Source organism: Acanthisitta chloris, unplaced genomic scaffold, assembly GCF_000695815.1.
Source record: "Acanthisitta chloris isolate BGI_N310 unplaced genomic scaffold, ASM69581v1 scaffold5923, whole genome shotgun sequence".
In the NCBI taxonomy this organism is placed as follows: domain Eukaryota; kingdom Metazoa; phylum Chordata; class Aves; order Passeriformes; family Acanthisittidae; genus Acanthisitta; species Acanthisitta chloris.
In genome coordinates, this window is record NW_008666488.1 from 126,751 (window position 1) to 135,237 (window position 8,487).

The window sequence follows — 8,487 nt, forward strand, 5'->3', positions numbered from 1 at the left end:
GAAGTGGCAATGGCATGTGTGCACCTTGCTTTGAAATGGCTAATTTTTTTTTCTCCTGTCTGATTATGGAACTGACATTGGAAATAGGATTTCTTATCTAGGAAATATATTTTGAACTGCTCACTCCGGGTGAAAAACCCATGAAGGAGTAAGTGACACAAGTAACTAAGCTCTGATCCCTGCCATGCCCAGACAGGGTGGTATGGATGGTTATCAGTGCTGGAGCATGGCATCCCCTCCAGCCAGCACTAGCACAGACAGGAGAATGGACTAGGGTTGTAGGAGGGCATGATCTGGTGGCTGCTGAGATGTGCAGTATCTAGGGGATGTCCTGTAGCTGTGTGGTGTCTCCTGAGTATTGCTGATCTCAAGAGACCTACAAAGTCTAAAACAAAAATTACAATGGACTATGCAATTTGGTTTTCCATTAATACAAACACCTTGAATTCAACATCAAGAAGGTAAAAAATAATAACACTGCACGCATATATATATATGTGTGTGTGTGTGTATACTTATATATGCACACATACATACACACAAACACACATCTATATCTGTCTCTCTGTTTCATGTATAGAATAATCATAGTATGTGTCCTGTTAAGGAGGTGGCAGAATGTGCCCATAATCACACAGGCCTGGGTGGAGCATGCAGGTTCCCTGCTGCCCCGTTCAGCCTCGTCCTCAGGTCTACCCTATTTAGTATCATGGGAAAACAGCTTGTTAACAATACTGGCAACCTGCAACGCAAAGAGCGTGCTGTAATTAAATGATGACTGTTTCCTTTGCTGCAAAGAAAGGCTGAGAAGTTTGGCAGTGCACAAAGAGGAGAATAGTCACCCTCTCCGTGCGTAGCCTGGACCTCAGGAGCAATGATTAGTGAAGAATAAAACACAGTTGCCTGAGTACACAACCCTAGCTCAGGTTTCCAAGGCAATATCCGGACTTTAATGTGCTGATGTCTCAAAATACAGGTCCCAAGCAACCTAGTGCAGTGGTAGAGATTCAACATTATGTTCAAGGTCATTTTTAATTAATGTATCTCCTTTATGGTTGTTCTTTTCATTTTTATTTCTTATCCTGTGATGGAATAAGTATTTCTTGTGGTATCTTTGCTTTCATTCTGAATTTTACATTTCTGGCTCCTTTTATTTCTTTTTCTTTTTTTTTTCCCCTTTTTTGTTTTTTGATGTCGTCAAACTTCCTGCTCTGCTGCAACTTATTAAATTATTGGGGTTTTTTCCATTTTTTTTCAGGGCAGCCTTCATGGTTTCCTCTGTCTCTCTCTTGAGATCATGGCTTCAATAAATACATTTAATGTGGCTCTTACAGTGTTTCACTTTTTTTATTTTCTACCCAGGAGATATAGAAAAATAGATCTGAAAATCAAATAACACACCTGAAGTGATACATAAATGTGGAAAAGAGCCGCATTCCCTCTGGAGCAACAGAATCACTTCCCAGGAACTCCTGGGCAGGTCCTTCAGGATGAACACAGGAGATGAGGCATTTATAGCTAGCATCACTCTCTCCTTTCTTTATGAGTTGATGGTTATGGGCACTTAGTTTATTCTTGAGCTATTTCTTTCAGGCTTCTCAATAATTTATGTTTCAACAACAAAAATTGCCTTCCACAGTGCCCCCATAAATTCACTAATGACACCTCAGCTTTAGCAAGCTGAGACCACAAAATCCTCCCAGTGATATAATTTAACACCAAACTCCTTGTCAGATTTCTGAGGCTTACATGAACAATTTTAATTGTTTAGCCTGGATGACCAAGCCCTGGGTGAGCAAAGAAAGCTCCATTTTAGACCTGTTCAAAGCTTAACTGAAGACTACCAGTCACACCAGGATGCACAGCAAAGGTCTGCACTTTTGTGTCTCTCCTCAGCCCTTTTTTATCATCTCCATTGCAAGAAGAGCAGGTTATTGTCTATGAAACATTACTTCATGTTGTCTCCCTTTCCCTCATGCTCTGATGCAGATGAGGCTATTCCTGACAGCTGCCAATTCAGATGACAAACCCTCCCAGACACAATACAATACATCATCTCTGCAAAACAGAAGTTGAGAGGGAAATAAATCTTTGCACTGACTGACTCCATCAGGTGTATGAGAGAGATATATAAAGATACGGCAGACTTTGTATGAGATCTCCATGCAGCATATTGCATGCTGTGCCTAATAAAATATGAAACATTTAATTACAGTGAGTGATTACCCTCATTTCTTCAGGACCCCTAAAGCTGTGGTAATTTGATGAGAGAAGATTTGAAAAATGATGCATGAAAGCAGAAATGATGAAACACTCCACATGAGAAAAATCTCCTACCTAAACAAGGGCACTGCAGTACTTTTATAAGAAACCTCCAAGTTTTCATCCAAAAGTAAAGGCATCTCCTTCAAAAAGAGCTGCATGCTTCTAGACCAAGACACAACAAATGCCACTGCTCACACTTACAGGCCTCTTAATGGATCTGTTATTTTTCAGGATTAAAACAGACTCACTGGTAAAACTGGTGGGATGTGAATTCTGTGTTTAATCAAAATTATTATTCACTTGGAAGTCTTCTACAAGGCAGCTTCACTGCATTATCTCTCCTAAGCCCTGGTCATGCCTTTAGACCATCAGGGTTGCAACAAACATGTGAGTTGCACTTCTATCACACAATACAATATTTTTAAAGAGGCTCAAGAGAGAAGGAACTAAACTAACTAGCCAGGTTGGCTGTTTTGCAGAAGAACTCTCTTATCAAGGGTCTGTGGATGGTATGAAGTGCTATGAGCTGGGAAAGACATAGAAAATCACCTTATGGTCCTTTGCAGAGCACCCACACTGGCGTGACAGCTCTGAGGAGATGGATCCAGGAGGAAGGCCAGAAAAGGGATGAGTGGGACTTACATAGCCTAACTGATACAACAAAAAGATACATAAAGAAAAAGATAGCACAGCTCTGCATCACAGGCAGTTCTACAGCTAGCTAACCAAAAGATGTTATTACAGGAACCTGAACATGTAGTCTATTATCAGTGAAAAATACTGAAGACACTGTAATGTTTTTATCAGCTATTTTCATGGGATTTTTTATGAGACCCAGAACACTTACAGAATTTCTGTTCCAAAATGAATTTCATATTTGTGAATATATATATATATATATATCATATTTCTTGCAGAATAAAAGAAACAAAGGGAGAGCATCTATCTGTACTCTTGTATTAATGAGAGATATTTTTGCCCATATGCCTGTGGGCATAATATAACACTCTGTATAAGCTAGGCTTTTCAGGAATATGTTTCAGTGAAAAGAACCTTTCATTTTACCTGAATATAGATCAACGAACTTTCTCATTGTGAGTTTGACACACAGATTAGATACACACACTCTTAATATTACTCTATGGTTATTTGGGTTAATTGAAGCACTTGTAAACTGCAATTCTGAAACTAGAGCCAGGTGGTGGGCACAGCTAGCACAGACAAGCTTTATGCCAAAGACCTGACAAACCAAATATAAAAACAAGAGACACTGAAATAGATTCTGCATGCAGAGAAACAAGAGCGGGTCAGCATCACACACAATTTAAAAGAGGTCTATTCAAAATTTTAGCTTGGACTGAAGGAGGTGGTTCTGCAGCACAGACATAGCTTGGGAAACATTACAGAGCTGATAGGGTTAAATTTATGTTCCTGGCTAGGACTGCTCAGAGATAAGAGGTAGGGAGAAACGAGAAAGTGGCCAACACCAGAGCTATACAGGGTGCTGCAGAGTTGATGAAGCAGCAGGAAGTATCTCACTGGGTAATTAGGGAATGACAAATTGCAAGGGGATCAGAGGAGGATGTTCTAGTTCCATCATTAGTGTTAAGACATTTTCTTAAAATGAAAAACTTTAGTTTAATGGTCTATGAGGTAGTTTGTTCTGAGCATGACCTCCTCCCACAGCTCTGTGCCAGCAAGCAGTACCATCAGATTCTCTCACATCATTTTCAGGGCAATTACAAAACAGAGAATAACCTGCAGAGAGATGCTGGGTTTTAGCATTATTACTTAGACCGGTTAGAATGACGGAACATGCTTACTATCCCAGCTGGATTTTGCTATGGTTTAACCCCAAAACAAAACATCTAAGGTACACACCTAATGGCCACCACAAGATTCTCTTTCTGAGTTCTATAATGCTCTCCTTTCACCCAAACATTCAAAGTTTTGTAAAAGCTTATCAGCAAGTTTCAGGGTGTTGCAATTTTATAATTTGAGAAGTTGAGTGCTTGGTATTTGTTAGTCATGGGCTTTATTGAGCTAAATTTGTCTTACCACAAGGAATGCACATAGCCAGACAATTTCCACCCATCTTTCCATCACACGCCTAGGCAGGCACCAGTTTAGGAAGATGCTGAATTAGTCATGTGATACTGCCAGTGGCTATTTAGGAAATAACTCTCACATCTGGTTTTTTGGCATCAGACAAAAAAAATGCACTTACACGTCAGAAACTTGGCTCTTAGGAACATTAAAGGTGTGCACAGTGTTTAAATCCAACCATGTCTGTAGAGGCAGCTTTTTAATGCTTTTCATCCCTCAAGTTCATGTTCCAGCTGTGTTTTTCCTCTAGTGGAAGGAAGCCTCACTCCCAACACCAGCACCTGCTCCCATTAAAGTCAGAAGGGAACACACCATTACCTTGGGCTAGAGTCTCAAAGGGTATAAATCTGCATAACCTCTGTCTCTGATATATGTGAGATATGTCAATGCCCACTGGTTGCAGATCTGCCCTTGCAGGTTCATACATCATCTGCTCTGCAGTTTGCTGATTTCATGGATTAAGAATGGAAGACAGGAAGACACTCTCAAAGGTGATGAACATTGTATGGCATGGCTGTATTTACCTTAGAGTGCCAGACAAGCTGCAAGTTGCCAGAGAGAAACTGATGTCATCTGGGAGTAAAAGTCTGTAGAAATTTACCAGCTCTCTCCTATATCAGAAGTAAGGGCTTGCACTACTCTTTCAGGTTCATTCACTTCGTGACAGGCCAATGTTGGAAGACTTCAAAGTATTTGTTTTTTTTCTGTGGGGATCAGCAGTTTCTCAGCTTGAGGTGGGATGAGTAATCAAAGCTTTGCAAGCATGCCATCACATTTACAGGGGATATAATTAATACATAAATTACATATGTATATTTATGGGTGTAATTTCTGAGCTTTTTGCAGTCCATATGAAAAGAAAGAAAAGAATGAATGTAAAACCTCACCAGTCTGATGTGACATGTTTTACAGTCAGAGCTCAGTCTTCCCAAATGTGTAAATAACTCTGTATGATACAACCAGGAAAATAAATCACACATAAATAACTAAGAATCACTGCATGCAGAAGTCCTAATGAATTCTCCATGAATACAGCAAACTACTCCTGGCTCTGAAAAACTTACTGCTTGCTTCAGTAGCATTTTGCAATATAATTTCTTATTTTAAAACAGTATGCAATGAGACACTAGGGTAAATTAATCCAGCACAGCAGAGACAAACAGTATGTTAGACACACCTTTCCCTCAGATCCAATGTTTGGCATTTTTTCACCCTGCTTACTTCATGCCAGCTCTCAGCTTTTGCATTTCCCTCATAACAGCTCCTGCTTTTCTACATCAGTAAGTGCCAGTCCTGGCAAGAGAGAAAATTTTGACCTATTAGGAGCCCTTTCTTCAATACCAGCTCAAGCTGGTCAAGCACCATTTTAAGCACCATATTAAGCACATATTATGTTGTCCATCCAGTAATCAAATGTGAATAACTGTGAATCTTTGCAGAATTACTGCTTGCACTTCTTTTCCCTCATCAGAATATGTGTGGTGAAAAGAACTAAATTACTTCAGACAGTCCCTAAGAAAACCAAAGAGAATTATGTTAGAGGTAAGAACTCATGTCCTAGTCCCTTATGATGATTTAACAATATGAAGAGCACTATCAGACATTTTCCCCCTAAGTGTGTCTCTCTCCATTTTTTTCCAGGAGTAATTACCATTTTTTCAATCCACCTCATTTGGGAGTTCCTCTTGTTTGGAAAGCACTGCTATGATTCAGTCGTGGCTCCAAAGCAGCATAAGGCAAGACACTTTCTCAGGCTGAAACAAACCTGGCCTGGTTTGCAGGCCTGGAAGCTGGCTTGAAATACCAGGAGCCAACCAGACCCGGCTCAAAGCTTTATCACTCCCTTTCAGGCAGCGGCAAAGGCTTGTCCCTGTAGAAATGAGTGGCAACATTTCTGCTGACAACCTGCTATAACCCAGCAACATCATAACTGGCCACGCATTTTCTAGGCCAGCAATCAAATATAAACACTAAGGCATTTTGCCAAGTTGTCATGAGAGAGGGAAAACTGATAAACGAATTTTAAAAGTGCTCACCCATATGGAAAGAAAATGCCAAGGTGTAGGACACGCATGCATGCTGCGAGCAGATGGGTCAGAAATGTTCAAACCCTGCCAAAACAGACCAGCACTTTTGACTTGGTTCCCATGTGTTGAAAATCTTTGTTGTGGGCTGAGGGCACGTGATTCCTGGAGGAAAGAGGCCTCTGAAGCATTAAGGATCATTTCTAAAGTTCTCGCAGGATCTCCTCCATCTCAGGAATACCAGGAATATCATACATCAACAAAGAAAGAGTAGCAGAAGAGACGAACTGAAGATCCTACAATCATCAAATTACTGTTAGTATTTTCCAGAATTTTTTGATCTCAGAAGTTACCCTGATGATGGGGTCAAGCTGGTCCTAGGCTTCTTTGCTGCCATGACACTTGTTTGTAGGGATGTGCCAAGCCTTTCTTTAGGAAACAAAAACGATCCCACAGCCAAGGGGGCCCAGCTCTCAGCAGAACCACAGCCTCACATCCTGGTGATGATCAAGGGCATGAGCTCACTCAGCTATTCCCTAAACTCATGTAGACTTATAGCCCTTGATCTGAGCCTGCCCTCCTGCCTTTCAGTGGAGCTGAAAGAGCCAAGAATTCATATACTCTCCACGAAGACAGGATTTTTAAGCGACTGTTCACTTCCCTGTGACCAGGTTGCTGCAACACACCTGGCACACCCTCCCCTGGAGTGTGCAGCCACAGCTACAGGTCTGCAAGACACATAAATTTCCACGTAGCAAATCTGCAAGAGAATGTTGTGGGGATGGGACACAAACAGGTAATCATAGAATCATAGAAGTTTAGGGATTGGAATGGACGTTAGAGATCATCTAGTCTCAAATCCCTGCCGTGGGCAGGGACACCTTCCCACCAGATCAGGTTGCTCAAGGCTTGATCCAACCTGGCTTTGAATACTGCCAGGGCTGGGGCATTCACAACTTCCCTGGGCAACCTGTGCCAGTGTCTCACCACCCTCACAAGAAAAAGCTTTTTCCTAATATTTAACATAAATTTCCTCTTTTTGTATTTCTACCCATTGCCCCTTGTCCTGTCACTGCCGCTCCTAACAAAGAGTCCCTCTCTGGCTCCCTTGTAGGCCCTTTAGATACTGGAAGGCTTCTATGAGGTCTCCACACAACCTTCTCTTCTCCAGGCTGAGCAGCCCCAACTCCCTCAGCCTGTTCAACTTTGTGGCCTCCTCTGGACTTGCTCTAACAGTTCATGTCCTTCTTTTGTTGAGGACACCAGAACTGCAGGCAGTATTTCAGGTGGGGTCTCATGAGAGCAGAGCAGAGGGGGAGAATCACCTCCTTTGATCTACTGCCCACACTCCTTTTGACACAGCCCAGGGTTTGGTTGGCTTTCTGGGCTGTGAGCACACACTGCTGGCTCATGGTGAGTAGTTGGAAGTAGTTGCCTGTTTGCAGTATCACAGCTTAGAGCTTGAGGAGGTGTAGAAGGGGGATGTGTGGGCTTATTTTGTGCACAGAAGGAGATCCACTGTTGAAAGGGCACAGTCCTGCCCCTGACTCCTGCTTTTCTAGGTATTAGATGGAGGCATGCTGCAGCTCTCAACTCAAGCAATTAACCATGTTCCTTAGGCATTGTCTACAGTCCTTGTTTCTCATTAAACTACCTGAAAGCAGATCTAGTAACAGTCTCAAAAGGAAAATAAAGAAGAAGGGTATTTGTTTCCAGACACAGTTCAAAGGCAACAGAACTAAAAACTGCTGAAAGAGAAACAATTCTCCTTTTTTTTACCTCAGCCTGAGATAAATTCCCCAAGTGCTACCCTATGGAGGGAGAGTACTACAGTGGAGACAATTGTCTACTATTTCATGTCTTCCACACAAGGTGACAGGAGGCAGCTTGAGAGGTGCCAAATTATTGGGATAAATATCTCATTCTCAGCTCCAGGGACGTATATGTACATGAACTCATTGAGGTCAGACATATAGTTACAGGCTTACACCAGCATAATAAAAACTGGTCCCATTTCTGCTCAGTGAAATAGGGGCAGACAAGCAAATACAGATGTGTTTAGAGAGAGGGGGGAGAGAGAGAGAGCAATGCA